The 14,065-nt window shown below is 39.9% G+C and overlaps 1 protein-coding gene across 4 annotated transcripts in view; it reads left to right on the top strand.

Moving 5' to 3' along the window:
- SUSD4 (sushi domain containing 4) overlaps positions 1 to 14,065 on the top strand; it is a 73,206-nt gene that overhangs the window by 29,452 nt on the left and 29,689 nt on the right. The window lies entirely within an intron of this gene.

Below are 14,065 nucleotides of genomic sequence, written 5' to 3' on the forward strand. Positions count from 1 at the left end.
ACAAGTATTTCTTAACAATAAGCCCAGTCAGATCACTGGAAGGCTCTCTGTTTATAGGTACAGCAACATATTCACAGAAAATTAATGACATGTGAGAAAGGTGGCTTTTTCCAGGAGCAGATAGTTAAAAATCAACATTTTCAGTCCAAGGCTAGGGCAGACTATGTCTGAGACCACCAAGTGTGGAAAGATGCTTTCTTGTCTGTGGATTTTATTCCCAAAACTCAAAAGACCTCATGGAGAACAATCCTCAAAGGGGAAAGCATTTATTCTTGATCTGGCAAGAATAAATGAATTAAATGGACTTTTGAGGTGGGATTTAAAAGACAGCTGGACTTGAAAGGGGAAAAATGGAGAAATAGGAAGGTGTCATAAAAAGATAAATTCAAGCTTGAGAAAAAACAAAGCAACCAAAACTATATCCTAGGTAGAATGTGGAAGAAAATTAGGACACAGAAAAAATGGAGAATCGGGACTTATGTTGAGGGAGAACAGGTTGACGGGCTTGATTTTCAGAAGGAAAAGAAAGGAAAACAGTCAAGGGAACTGGGGCTGTGTTCTCAGTGACCAGGGCACAGTCCCACAGGGCCTCAGCAGAGCTGGGGGTTGGTGATGGGGTCCAGGAACAGCCCCAGAAGCAGACAGGGGATGAACCCAGTAAGAGCAGCAGAATGTGCTGATGGGTCCAGCATTGGTTCAAGGTTCACCCAGAAGATGGGACTGGAGACAGGCATAGCTGCAGCATAGCCCAGACATGATCTGGGAGCCCAAAGCTGAGTTACCTGGAACTCCTGGCCATGGGCAGAGGACGTGAGTAGGGCTTCCAGGTGGGGCCAGTCAGTGCCCTCAGGGAGGGCACAACCTTTCTTTTAATACAGCTGATTTTAATACAGCTAATACCATTATTAATGGGAATAATGGCAGAGACCTTACTGAGAATATCAGATACATGGGAATTAAGGCAGTTTTGGCACTGGATCAAATCATGTTGGGTGACTCCCATCAATCAGAATGGAAAGGAAGAAAGGAAAATATTTTAATAAAGGTGTTTGGAAGGTAGCACCCAGCAGAGCCACAGAAGAAAGCTAAGTAAGGATAGAGGACATACAGAAACAGAGAGGAATTATTGTCCTTAGGAGGACAGTAAGATGAGTAGTGATGAAGAGAAAAGGATCATCATAAGGTGGTGGTCAGGGAATTGGTGCAAGGACCATATCAATATTCTTTTTCCACCAGCATTATCAACAACCAAGCTCAGAATTTTATTGTGAAACCAGTTTTGAGTTATTGGAGGCAAAAAAATAGCTATGTATTTCATGTGTAGCAGAGACAAGTAGTCTTGCCTAATCCAGCAAGGCCTCCAAGAATTTTGTAAGAATTGGGTGGTGAGGCACTGGCACAGGTTTCTCAGAGAAGCTGTGGATGCCCCATCTCTGGAAGTATTCAAGGCCTGGTTGGAGGGGGCTCTAAACAACCTGCTCTAGTGGAAGGGTGTCCCTGCCCATGGTACAGGGGCTGGAACGAAATTGTTTTTAAAATTTCTTCCAACCCAAGCCATTTTATGATTCTATAATTTCTGACCTTCCTAAAGCAGTTATCTCTGGTCTCAAACAAGATTCAAGATAATGTCAGATCATGTACAATAAAAATCTTTCAAGGTGGTCAGAAACTGAAAGTGGAAGTATATTTCAGCATGTTCAGCTTACTTTTAGCCATTGTGTTGTATGACAGACGACTAAGCACTGACTGAGTGGGGTTTGGCTTTCTTCCCACCACTGTCCCATTAGCCTGAGCTGTTTATGACCTCTGTTTGTCTCAATGCTTCTCATAGATACTGGTAATCTAGAAGTCTGTTTTCATTACAATCTATCTGGTTCTAGGAATTAAAAAATCATATGTAATCATTAGATTATGACTGGCATGCTGTAGTCACAAGAGCTGCTGGAAGGCCATGCCTGCTTAATAAGCTGCTCAATAAGTTATTTGGGGTATGTTTGTAGGAAGAGGTTGCAAATGTAAAGTGTAGATATAATAATTAGGAAGAATAAAATTGTCTAAATAACCCAACTGCTCTTGCAAGTCAGGAAGCTTGATGTGCTGCTCCTGTCAGGGAGACTGCAATTCCCCACATGCTGGAAGGCGGGCTCAGAAAAGCTGTGCATGGAAAGAAATGGCTGAGACAAATGTTTTGTAAAAACAAAGTAAGATTTGAAGAGAGAGACTCTGAATTAAATCAGGCAACCTATTATGTGTGGCTGGAGTCTGCTGGAAGGAGCCAGACTCCAGCATTTATTTAAGTCTGCTTACTGTATAATTTAGGGTAGTGAGGTGAACTAAGGATGAAGAATTAGCTTCAGCGTAGAATTTTTATTCGGATCACTGGAGCCTAAAGTTATTAAAAGAACAAACACAGTTATGATGTCCTAGGGGACTGGCACACATATAAATCTGGATATGCTACCTGTTTCTCACAAAGCATATGTATGGATCTGTATGCTGCCTGCTCTTTATTTTAACTAGGTTTGCTGCAGCTGTTGTTCTGAAAAGAACTATCTAACAGTCTGGGAAAAAGAGAGGCTGCAGAAATCCTCAGATGAATATCTATTAAGAAAAATAAATCTCAAATAAATTTCTTCTGTATATGGTTAAAACTCCCGTCCCTTAAATAAGAACAAAGAACTATCCCTTCACTAGCTCTAGATTTTTTCCTAGTTCCCAGTTAGTAAACTTACAGTACCATAACAATTTCATAACAACTTATTCTTCCTCTGTTTCTTCAAAATGATGAGAACCTATTTTCATGAAAAGTAGGGACATAAATGCTTTCCGAAGAACAAAAGCCCATAATCTTTACATTTAACTAGCATATGTGATTTTCAGATTGGCTTTTATGAAAATATTTTAAGCATCAAATAGTTTAGCAATACCTATTATCCATACACAAGAATACCCTAACTCTCAATCTTTTAGGTGACTAATAATGATGTATATACATTATATTAATTGTACAAGACTTGATCTGACTGTCTCGACTTCAGTGTTTGTGGATATTCTCAGTTCAGTTGATGAAAGAACAGAGACAATTTCTCCCAGGCTGAGCCTGGGAATCTTAGATGAAATAATTCAAACAATTATTATCTCTCTTTCTGTAACCATTGTTTATAGTTTTGGTTCTCCACAGTGTGCTATTCATAGTCACTAATAATGTGAGATGTTTCTACTTTGAGACCGATCAGGTCCCACTTAGCGACTGAGACTATAAAGTTTGCAACTTCTTGCTAAATAAAAAAAAATATTATTCTTTTGCCTTCTGATCCACCTGAAGACTGGAGTATTTCTGTCCCTGACTCAACAGTGTCAAGTGTTGTCAAGGCTGACTACCTCACAGAGTCTGTAGTTTGTAGAGGTATCATCAGAAAAAAAAAAATCAGGTTTTTCTGATACAAAAAGATAGGCCATTAACCTTTGAGGAGGCTCTCACAATGTGTCACCAGCCTCCAAAGTTGTCCTGTGAGGCACTGCCCATCTCTGTTGCCTGTAACTGAGGCTCTCTCCCTCTCTTCCCTCTTGTCCCTCTCCAGTTCCATGTTTTAACTTTCTAGGAACCCTATTGGGCTGCTTCTTGTGTTCCCATCTCCTCCTCTCTCACCTGCTAGTAGTATTACTATCCAAACTGTCCAAAAGCTGTCAGTCACCTTCCAGGCTACCTTATTTTTGTGTGTCCCTACGTCCCAGTTTTGTACCTTTGCCAAGTATCTCCTGCTGTTCCTGGTCCAGTTCCTTTGGTTTCACTTCCATCCTCAGCTTCCTCCTCTTCTGCTTAAGTTCACTGCCATAGAACTGAAATGAAGCAACTTCCAGTATCTCCCTAAGACACTGTCTGTAATATTTACAGGTTAAAGGGAAAAAAGAGAAAGAAAACCACAGGACCTGGCAATCAGGGACTTGGTTCTCTCACTTCAGAAATTTGAGATTTTGGAGTTGTTTTAAGGCAGTGAGGTTAAAAATATTGGAGGTATGATATAAAATAAAGCATAGCTGTATTAAAAGAAAGCTTGTGTCAGAATAATTTGTTACTCTCCTGAGAAAACAGCTGGTTTCCCAAGGATGAAAACTTTAGCAGATATTGTCCACCTTGACTTTTGTAAACGGCCACTAGGGAAAGTATTTGTGAAGGTTTGGGTTCATAGAATTGGGGAATTGATAGAAAACTTGTCACAGACATGTTTTGTGGAAAATCCTTTCTTTAGGATTTTTCCTTCTTCTGGGAAGCTGAGGCCCCAGAAGAAGAATGTAAACAATGCTTATCTGCTGCTGTGGAGTGCAACAGGTGCACCTGTGATTGGCCCATGTTGCATGTTTACAATTAAGGGCCAATCAAAGACAAGCTCCCTCTGGGACAGAATCAGGGAGAGCTCCTTTGTTGATTTCATTCCTATTCTATTCTTAGCATAGCAGCTTCTGAACTTTTGTCTCTATTCCTTTTAGTATAGTCTTAATGTATTATATATCATAAAATAATAAATCCAGCCTTCTGATCATGAAGTCAAGATTCTCGTCTATCTCTTCACCCCTGAGGAACCCTTGCAAAGCCCGGTAATAAAAACTGACTAGAGGGTAAACAGATTGCATTGAAAGGGGAAGTACTGGATCAGAGGAGACTTTGTACACCAGTGATTTTTTGGTGATGCCACAAAAACTGAGTGTGCCAGTGGAATTCGTCATTGACATTTTTCTGGATTTTTTTTTTAGGGGGTTTAACATGGTGGCTGTGGAGCTGCGCAGCATTTTAATTATAAATGTTTCCATCTTGATCACTGGCTCTTCTGTGACTTTGCTCTGAGTTGCTTGTTCTGATTCTGTGAGCAGCCTATCATCTTCTATCAGCTGGGAGTTCCTTGGAAGGGCTTCATGAGGAAAAAGGGTGCATGAGGATTAAGTGTAACACCGTTATGAATCAAAAAAAAAGAGAAGAAAAATGCATCTGCATTATCTTAACCTCCCACTGATTTTTCCAGTCTTCTCAGTGTGGACAGAACAACTCACAGGACAGAGCACTTTAAATGAGTATTTTAAGTTAAAAGTGTTTGGATATGATGACAATACTTCATTGCTAGTGCCCAGCCAGACTCCTGCTACCCTTCTGTACAATTTTGGGATTTATCATCTACTTGGAAAAGAGCAAGATGAATATGTTCCATTTTTCTTCAGAAAATGCATTCTCATGAAGAGAAACGGAGTAAAACCTGTGGTTTATGCTAACAGTACTAGCAGAGCACTGAAGACATACAGGAATTTTTCAATATAGAAGAAAATCAGTTCTACTTAGGTTCAGATTAGGACCAAAATCAGTAAGGGTATTATTTTTTCTTCCCAATGGATATTATCTACTTACTTTCTAAAAGCTTTACTTAGAATAAAATAGAAATGCTTTGCAGGGTGATCTGAAGCAAATGTTGGAGTGCAATGCCAGTTCTCATGTGGGAAATACCTGGTGAACCCACTAAGCCACCTCGTCTTCTTTTACATCTCCTAGACCTTTAGGTAAATAACATCCCAACTGTGCAAGACTAAGTGAATAAGTATCAGCAAGTAAAACATACACAGAGGAAAAGATTAATAAAAAATGGATGGCTGTCATGAGATCCCCGTTTAAGAGCAAAGACCATGGTTTCATGGGTAGGTACATATAGAGAAAAATCACTGTAGGGCACAAGACCGTGGTTTCATGGATAGGTACGTATAGAGAAAAATCACTGTAAGGCACAGAGTACCCAGAAGCATCAGAGGATAGTGATAAGGAATCAGTGCAAAAGCTGGAAACAGTGTTTGTCAGCTGTCCTGTTTTAGTATGTACCAGTTTTCTAAATCCCATCTCTCAGTCTTCTCTAGTGTGCACTTCATTCAAAAGTTTAATATTACAATATTCACACATTAATCGTGATTGTCCCCATACCCAGCTTGGCCTGGTCTTGGGAAAGTATGAAATTGACTTATACAGCACAGCTGAAAAGCAAAAAAATTGTTGGATTACCACACTGTGGTACACAGTAAAAATATAGTGTTATCTAGGGAGGCCTGTAGCTGTTGAAAGCATAAATATCAACACCCCAACTCATACCCTTGAGTATTTAATTCCTGCATCTTACAGAAACAAGGGTCTCTGCAGAACAGTGTGACATTTCATCACTTTGGATTTGCTGTGATGAATAATATTATATGCTATTGGTCTAGAAGAAGTATTACTATAGTAACTAGCTCATGATTCATTTTTGGTTTTGCCTTTTTTTTTTTTTTTTTTTTTTTAATTTCCTAAGGGTTGCCTGTCTAGACTAAGATTGTTTAAACTAACTCATGGTAATTAATTTTTTTCAGAGTGCTAAGTATATAGGACAAATAAACAACAATACTTGGATACTGCTTTTTGAAAAACACAGCAGGCCCATAACATACTTGAAATTATGGGTATATTGTTTTATTTTTCACATTTTTATTAGTAGCTTTCTATGCTGTTATTGATCCAGTTTAGTGACCTAAGGCTGGATTCCCACATTAACAGTATTGCAACTCTAATTAAATCCTACGACACCTAATATATAAAATGCTACATCTGAGGATGAAAACAGAAATGGGGTTGATTGGTTTAAATCCAAGTATTGAGCTCACTTTTTCATTTAAATCAGTAAAAAGAAAATCTTGGCATAAGTGATGCATTAATATTTTATAGTCTAGATTTGTACATATTTAATTCCTTATGATGATGCTTATGGATCACCATCCAAAAGCACACATTGGCAAATATCATCTTTATTACAGTGCCTTATCAGCAAAATGAATAGGAGAATGTGTTAGGTATTTGCCCATTTACTGAAGTATATAGAGAGATTTTACTGCATTCTTGTTTTTATTATGGTAAAAGGTGGTGTTTGACTATTTTTTAAAACTGAATTTTTTAAAAAATTAGTCATCCTTGTCAAACCATTATAATTTTTTGTAGATAGAAATTAGAATAAGTAAATGAAATAGAAAATAGAATAAATAAAATACATAGAAATTAGAATTCACAGATATTCAAGGTTCCAATAAGAAATGTGGAACTACCATTTCCAAGAAGAACCACTTTAAAGTAGTTTAAATTACCTTAAGGATAATAAATATGCACACAGATAAGCTTATTTAAGCACAATTTTGTATTTTAAATTAACTTAGAAACATGAAATATTATTGGAAATTGAAGAAATCATTTATTCTCACATGCTTCTTTTTTACAGAATAGGAAAAAACCTCTCTGGTTTTATACCTTTTTTCATTTCTTGTGGAGTTTGCAGCTTGAATAAAACTAGTCATTAAATTTAATTAACTGGATAAATGGAGATTCAGAAAATATTCACTCTATGTCTGCAGAAAGGTGACCAAACTTTGTCTTCAGGTTTTTAATTATTTCTGCCTAATACTTGATTTGAGCTCACCCCAATCTAGGCCTCAGAGTACCAGTTTAATAATTTTCAATGACTTTGTTGGAAAAATAAATATCCAGTTTAAGAGTTTAGGAGCTGGGAGAAGGTTGTGGGATTTATTGTGTGGTAAATGGGTTTTTATTCACCCTGAATCATATCCCACAATAGCCATGGTAACTTTCTGTAGCAAAAACACAGAAGATGTGAGCTCTGTCAGCAGAACCAGCAGTACATTTGCTTTCTGCGTCTTGTTTTTCATTTAAGTGATGGCAAGTTCAGAGGATCACAGAGCAGCATATGACATTTCATACGGGTTCATAAATTATGCAGTTAGACTTGTTACTCCCAGGCTTTTGTAATCCAACAAGTGCTTCTTGCATTATAAATGAAATGGCTTATTTACAAAGATGGCACAGGTATATTAAGTGTGAGAAGTTGTGATTAAAGGAATAAACCTGTGCTGTTTAAGATATTAATTAGAAGAAACTCTTTCTCCAAAAGAAACAAGTGCTTTTTTTTAGTTTGCTGTGGGTTTACTGAAGTGCTTTGCTGATTGTATTCTGAACCACCTTCTTTTTCCAGCAATTTTAAATGGTTTTTCCGTGTGTATTAGCCTAATGTCAAGGCAATAAAAGAATCCTGCATCAAGGTTCACATCCAAAATTCAAAATGGTGAGGGTTTCTATGGGTAGGAAATTCAGCTTGTTCCCTGCTGCCTGACACTGGTCAGGCACCAGCTGGGATGTGCTGTCAGCTGTGAGTGTTGAATGGTAATTGCAGTAACCCCTGAAAGAAAGATGCTGTTACTACATCTGCAGTCATCTATGCAGGGCCTATCAACCTGCCCTGCTGATGTTGCAGCTTGTGCTTCTTTTTCCCTGGTGGTATTCCCAGGCAGAAGCAGTTCCTGGGTGGCTCCTAGAAGATCCATTTTGTCCTCTGAGGACACTTTATCCTGCTTGTGGCTCCTCACATTCCATTCCCTGTACCCTCTCTGGAGGGAGCAGCAATTCTTGGGCTTTCTAGGGAGATGTCAGTTTGTTTTAGCGCAAAAATGCCCAGGGACTTGTCATACTTGAGTAGGGATTTTAAGGTTGAGCTGATCATTGCCCTTAGGAACATCTTTGAGTGACTGGTCCTTTTCAAGGGCCCATGGAGAAGAGGAGAGAGAGAGGTGGTGGGCATAGTGGTGGGCAAGATTTGGGATCACAGTGGTCTTCTAGGAGAGTGCAAGGCCAGGTTGGGTGTTGGCTGACAGTGGGTTGTGGTGAAGGAGGATGGAGAACACAGATGGCAGGCCGGGGTTGTGGGAGAAGATGAAAGATCAGAAAAATGAGGAACTGCAAATGAGTGAACCTTTCAGCCTTTTGAATGACCAATTGCCTCTCTTGGAGTCTGCTGCTCTTCATGCAGGGCTTGCATGTTCATTTTTTACTGCAGATGGGTCGGTTTGGTGCTCAGGAGCTGCATTACACACTGATTTTCTTTTTTTCTGTTATGATGCTCTTGGTGTTTTAAGAAGGATGTTGTGTTGTAAGTAGCTTAATGGTGTTCTTGATTTGATAGATCAGTTTGTGACTTAAGCAAAATACCTGTCCTTGGAGGTCTTTTTTGCTGTTCTGTTTCTCCTACAAAGTAATTTGAGCTTCTCTGTCTCTTCCAGTGGCTTGTTAGTCTGCCCTGGGTAAGGCTTAGCCCAATGAGGAGGGATATGCAGCCATGCTGGGAGCGTGTTCTGCAAGGGTAGCAAGGGAGGCTGTGATTCGCATCCTGAACAAGGCAGGGCTTTGCAAAGCTGCTGAAGTCTCAGGGAAGCTTAAGCATTACTGACCTTTCAGGGATTAAGGAGAGTTTAGATTTTAGCAGGCATTTCACTAATGAAATCATAGCTTTATAATTAAATTTCACTTCCAAGTCTAGATGCTAATCAAAGCACATCTTCCTTTTCTTGTTCCTGGGGTACATGGATAGTTCAATTAACATCAGCAGCAGCAAGGAAGCATAAACAGCCAGAGGCACACAGTGCTGTGACTGCGTGGCTTTCACAGAAACAGGGCAGAAACTCCTGAAGGGATGAAAACAACTTTTCCTTTGTACAAGACACGCAAGCCCTTGGCATGTTTACACTTGTGGCCCTTCTGTTTTAGTCCCAGAATGGCTTTTTATTGAGAGCTGGCCTAAGATAACCTGCTCCTGCAGTGTTTACAGACTCCTTCTAAAATGTGTGTGCAGGCAGTCTGGTCCTGCCACAGTCTGTGAAGCCTCTGCTTCCCTCTGCTTCTGGTTGAGACAGATTTAGTGAACCCAAATGCAGATGTTGATGTACAAGAAGCCCATTCTCCATCCTGCTGATGACAAACACTGAAAATACTCTCTGTCTTGAATATTATTGCACATTATATGTCACTTTTCATTCACTGGGTGTATATAACAAAATGGAATGAGAGTGATGCCTCTGTTTAAGAATGAGTGAAGCCAGTTCTGAGCTCACATGGATCAGCAGTGTGTCAGTGAAATGTTTTATAGCAGCTTTAGAGGCAAAGAAGTCCATCAAATCTAGATTAGAAATCACCTTGCCAGCACCATGAATTTACAAGGAGCTGTAAGATACAGAGGTGAGAGAAGAGGGGAAACAAGGAAAACAAAACACGCAACTGAGAAAAAGAAGCAGAGAAAAATAGATTTATGGGATGAACTGAGGGGCTCTTCCTCCTGCCTTTTTTTTAAGCATGTCTGAAGCTCAGTTGTGGCTGTCACGATTTCTTGTCATCACACATATGTAATGTTCCCCTGGATTCCAACATTTCAGGCTTTTCACTGGGGATGAGATGAATAATTTTAAGTTTGAGAATGTACAATGCAGAATTCTTGGAGCAATCTGATCAAGTTATTTACAATGGTTCATTTTATACCCCAAGGAGGACATTGCTCATTTTTTCAGTCTTCTCATTAATTTTACGTTATTTTACCTGACTGACAATACCAAGAAATTTAGGTAAAGTAAGTACCATATAATCTGCTTGAGGGTTATCCAAATCAAGAGCATTGCTATTTTCTGGTTGGTCCAAGAGTAGAAAAGTGGTAAATTGGTAAATACCAACCCCAAAATATATTCTGTATCAGCTGCATGCTTTGTTGATGATGATGACCTTATGTACTCATTAACCTTGCCAAGAATACATTATTGTCCATGAAATTTTACACAATATCCCTTAAATGTACTGTGATACAGAAAGTCTGCAACTTGGACCAAATATTAACCTATTTTGATTACTGAAATAGTCAGTTCCAGCAGTAATTGTGTAGTGTTTACTTTAGGGATATAAAGCCATGCAATAGCATTCCATAGAGTTGCTGCTAATGATGTCGCATTGATTATGATGGCTGCTGGCCTTACTAAATTTTTAGTATATAGGCAACATGAAAGTTTACTTCTTTATTTAAGAAGTGTGTTGTATAATTTTTACTAGTAGGTAGTGATGATGATTTCCCCTTCCCTCCTTTTAACCATGAGAAAAAGTCCAGTAATCTTTTCCCCAAAGACTTATTGAAGGGTTTGTCAAGAAACAGAAGCCATTGTAGTTCTGAGTTACTTTCTATCTTATCTGATATACCTTTTACCTAATGGATAGCAGCTTTTTATTATAGCTGAAAGACTGGCTTTCTCTTCCAAAGACCTATATGATGGCTCCGGCTGAGCAGATTTTTGGCTTTTTTCATCAAGTTCTAAAGGGATTAGACCATAAGATGGCTATAGCACCTCATCTATTATATAGGATTACTGCTACCATTAGAAAATTACTGTGTCACAACTTGGAGTAGCTGCTCTTAAATGCATAGTTTGGAAAAAGAAAAGAAAACAAAGATTGTGAGAAAAAAAATTTACCAATATATGTCATTGAAGACATATATTTAATTTTTTTATAGGGTGGAGCTTAACTAGATGAGATTGTATGGATAGGATTATTATGTAAAGGGTCTAATTCTGCTATTATTAAGAAGAAATGGAAGATGGCAATTCTCAGGGATGTTTGAGCATTATTGTTCTTGAATACTGTACCAGAAAGTTTATACTTAAATTAGAAAAGACTGGTGGAAATAAGCTGTTGAAACTTCACCACAGCTCTTGTGCAAGAGAGGAGCAGGCCTGGTGAAAATCAGAGCAGTTCCTGGCTTCTCTGGAATTCTCTGGTGGCAATTGCCCCTTTGGAACACCTGCAGTGCCTGTTGTGCACTGTGAGATCCTCAGCACAGGGGCAGCCTTCCCATACCTTCCTCATACCTCCTTCTTCCCAGCCCCAGCACAGCCCTGCCTTCTCTGCTTTGTGCCTGGATCATCTACACTTTCATAAGAAGCTTGACATCCAGGTGCCTTCCACTGTTTCCAGCAGGACTTTGATTTGAACTGCGTCTACTGTTCCTATCTGTGGAGCTAAGATGGGGTTAGGGATTTATTTGCTTTGCCTTCATGGCTTTACCATGAGATGCTACTGTATTGTGTGTGCCATCTGCCTAATTGGCTCTTCCCTGAGGCTTTTTCCTTCTTCCTTGCTTCAGGAACAAGCCAGGAAGCGGTGATCCTCTGCTGAGTCCGTGTGTCATCTATTATGCAGTAACTGAGTAACAGCTGGCTACTGGCTCTGTAGAAACCAGAGGGTGCATAATTCAATTTTCCCATTCGTGTTCCAGTTTCTACTTGGGAATTCCCTTTGGGGATTGATAGATTTGTCTGCTTGCTAACCGCACTCAACAAAAAGAACCTGAGAGACCCACACACTGCAAAAGGATTCCAAGGAAGAATGGAAATCTTTGTGGAGGGTCACCAGAAAAGTGGCAGTAGGGTCACAAAATTAGCCTGCTCTAGGGAAGAAAACATTTTTGCCTTCCATGTTTGGTTTTGTGCTGACAAGTGTAAAAATCTCTAACTTTGCATATTTGACTTTTTGAAAACTGAGAAATGAGCTTGGCTCATTTTTTTTACCAGGCAAATTGTGTGTGACCTCAGCACCTTTCCTTTTCCTGTGTTGTTGCAGAGGCAAAGTAGTAGGCAGCAGTGAGAAAGGACATATATCTCAAGGCGAGTTACAGTATTCCTCACCTGACTGCAAATTCTGAGATTACTGAAGTAACAAAATTGATCTAAATGTCATGTTATCCCTTGGTTTAATGGGAAATAATTAAGATCTTCACTGACATTATTGAAGGATGTGGGCTTGCTGTCTGGAGCATAAGAAGCTTCTTTTTAATCTCCAGTAAAAATGGGCAGCGTTTCTCTGTTAATAAGTATTGCCTACAGCATGTAATCCCATGATCATAATGACTGTGCTTCTCCTTGTTCATCCCATTGGCAAATTACAGAGTCTGGGGTGATTTACACTGGAGGACTTGAGCTGAGGCAGATGAGCCAGGCGTGGGTGGAATTCAGGGATGTGCTTGACTTGGCCACTGCACTGATGCTTCAATTCCCAGGATGAACTGCACTGGAGGAGGAGTGAAGCTGCGCAAGAGCAGCTGCTTTGCTGCGCTTGTGCTGTTTCAGCCAGGAGAGGGGATGCTGGGGAAGTGGAGAGGTGTTGGAGCACTGCAGAAGGGCGCAGGGTGGCTGTTGGTCATGGAATTTGGGCTGGGTTCTGTCCATCACATCACCTCCTGGGAATTATAGCCTGGTTGGGGAGTTCAGCACAGGACCTGGAAATCCAGGAATGTGCAATCCACCCTGGTGACTCCACAGTGTGTCCTGCCTCTGCTCACAGAAACAGGTGATGGGACATAGGACACAAGTGGCTTGATGTAGGCCTCCTGCTTCTTCACTAGCAGCTGTCAGCCAGGTGACTGAGCAGAGATATTCAGTGCTCAAATGCAAGAGCCCTTCATCACCTTCAGTGCTCTCCATTTGGCTGCCACAGCGTCACAATGAGCCCTTGGCAGAGGGAATGATTTAGCTTCGGGAAATGGAGATTTATTTCAAAAAGTCCTTTACTGTAATATCTTCCTTCTCTCTGACTGCACCGTGGAGGCATCTGATTCTTATTATGCAGGAAGTAGCTGAGGCTTCTGATACAATTCTTTTAAAAATCAAAACATTAAAATTACGATCCAATGATTTTCACACTTTCCAGGCATCCCTCCCGTCAGCATTAATTGCCCCCCTCCTGTTCCTGTTCCAAAGCAATTTGCTCTTTCTGTATGCAGCCCTTGTTCACTGCTGCACTAAACCTTTGCTGCTTTGCAGTAAAGAAAGCTTCCTCTTATGCAAATGGCATTGAAATGAGTTTGAGAAAGTGATAAACAATCACATTTATTGATTGCAACTATTGGGGTTTAGTTTGTTATTTTACAGTTAATTTTGTAGAGGTAGAGGACTTTACAAATTCCCTTCTGGTGTCAATGGTGTAATACAGCACTCCCATAACAATGTGTGGAAAGTGTGGTAGGGCCACCAAGCCAAAGAGATAAGAGGGTCGCGTTCATCTAACATCACAGTGTCCCTTTCCCCTGTGGCAGATCTCTCTCCCATATTGAAATCTCACTGTACTTAGCAATTCTCCTATTTCAATTACTGTGTCTTTGGATGGCAAAGTTTCATGCCCCCTTATTTCCTCTTCCTC

The sequence above is a fragment of the Melozone crissalis genome, unplaced genomic scaffold, assembly GCF_028551555.1.
Source record: "Melozone crissalis strain CALT ecotype California unplaced genomic scaffold, PUWL_Pcris_2 ptg000027l_1, whole genome shotgun sequence".
Classification (NCBI taxonomy): domain Eukaryota; kingdom Metazoa; phylum Chordata; class Aves; order Passeriformes; family Passerellidae; genus Melozone; species Melozone crissalis.